The following is a 2,067-nucleotide window of genomic DNA, read 5'->3' on the forward strand; positions in this document are numbered from 1 at the left end:
CAATAGAAAAGTTTTTTTTCACCAGGGTTACTTTTAGACACAAGGATAACAGAACAATTTGTGTTTTGTCTATTGTCACTGTACGCCTACATTATGTAACATTTACATTAAACAAACTGGGATTTTAAAACCATTGTTGAAAACAACAACTGTAGAAAATACATCTTAAACACTTTTCTGTGTGCAGCAGGTCCGGTTTCAGGTGGACCAAACAAGTCCTGTTTGTGTCACAGTTTTTACTCTCCTCATTAAAACTGGGTTAAAGTTTGTTTATGATCTAATAAATGAATCAAACCTTAAATAAAACTTTGATTACTGAGACAGGAGAAAAGCACAGCAGACAGCGTGTCCATAGGAAAAACATTTTATTGAAAAAACATTTTCAGTTTGTAACAGACTGGTGGAATGTGTGTCATTTATCCTCTTTGAAATTCATTTAAAACTCAGATTTGTGTTTTTGTTTGTCTTCCACAGGCGGGCCATGTCATCACACTGCGAGGAACAGGAGGAGAGGAGGAACCGTGACGTGACGAAAGAAAAACGATGCAAATATAATACTGTTACCGAAAAAACCCAATCCTCAACAGAACCAGAAATAAGAAGGAAACAAAAAGGCTAATTCAATAAATATTTATGGTACACACTTATGGCACAAATATGCAGCAGTCGGTTTGGCAACGTCTCTTTTTTTAAACCAAATGACCATGAAAACAGTGCAAAACGGGAGGAAGTGGGGAGGACACGGGCTTTCCATAGAGCTAGCTAAAATACATAGCAAAAAATTCAAATTTTATACAAAACATCTTACTTTAAGAGTTTTTAAAAAATGTTTTATTGGGTTCTGGTCAGTATTTACATAAACTATTTACCAAAAAAAGTAGTTTGCTCTGTTTTTACCAAGTGTTTCATTTTCTGGTTTTTTTCTTGGTTTTTCTGTGGACTTTCCTACAAAGTGAGTAAGGCTATCGTAACAACCCAGGATCCATTTACAAAACAAACATGAAGGTATTTACAGCTTGTTGACCTACAGAAGGACGGTGCAAATACTGAGTCCAGTGACCGAGGGCTGACCTACGAGCAAGGCATTTACAGTCGCCTGAGGTGCTTCTCCCAGCCAGCTGTGCTGAAGACTCGCACTCTCGCTACGGACCTCAGGAGCTGAACCGGGTCAGGGTCAGGGTCTCAGACCAGGTCCTGCTCCGGTTCAACGTCTCAGAACAGGCCTGGGTCTCATACAAGGCTTCAGACCAGAACCAGCTCCGGTACAACGTCTGAGACCAGGTCCAGATCTGGTGCACGATTCAGACCTGAACCAGCTCAAGTCGAGTGTTTCAAACCAGAGCAAGCTCTGATACAAGACTTCAGACCAGAACCGGCTCCAGTTCAAAGTCTCAGACCAGGACTAGCTCCGGTCTCAGACCAGGACCTGCTCCGGTCTCAGACCAGGACCTGCTCCGGTCTCAGACCAGGACCTGCTCCGGTCCATTTCTGCTGAGCTACACGGTTCCGGGCAGAGCTCGAGTCGAGCGGCAGCTCAGAAAAAGACGCCAGATTGAAAGAAACTAGAAGATTGTCAGATTCTGCCGCAGACAGACAACTAAAGAGCGGTTGTTGGTTTGTTACCTTGAACACCTGTCCAGGTGAGTTACAGATGCTTTGATTCTTCACAGTTTGGACTACGGCACAAAAAGGTTCTAACATTACCCGAACAGAAAGCAGGAACCAGAACCAACAGCAGACTGTGTGACGGACTTTAGCTCGTTTTCTTCTTGGTTGCTTGTTACATCTTTCAGTGGTTAAGAACACTTTCCATAGGTGATTTTTTTTTTTTCAAAATCGATTAAAAAAATAAATAAGAATTGCATATTTGCAGATTTTGTAGCCTCTCAGAGGCACGAACCTCAGATCAGACAAGGCTTGGCTTTTCGGTGAATTTGGATGTTTGTGGATGGATGAAGATGGGCTGAGAAACGCTCGAGTCGAGGCCTTCAAGTTCACCATGTTAATGAGGTCACACACACACACACACACACACACACACACACACACACACACACACACACACAC

This window comes from Austrofundulus limnaeus, unplaced genomic scaffold (assembly GCF_001266775.1).
Source record: "Austrofundulus limnaeus strain Quisiro unplaced genomic scaffold, Austrofundulus_limnaeus-1.0 Scaffold971, whole genome shotgun sequence".
Taxonomy (NCBI): Eukaryota; Metazoa; Chordata; class Actinopteri; order Cyprinodontiformes; family Rivulidae; genus Austrofundulus; species Austrofundulus limnaeus.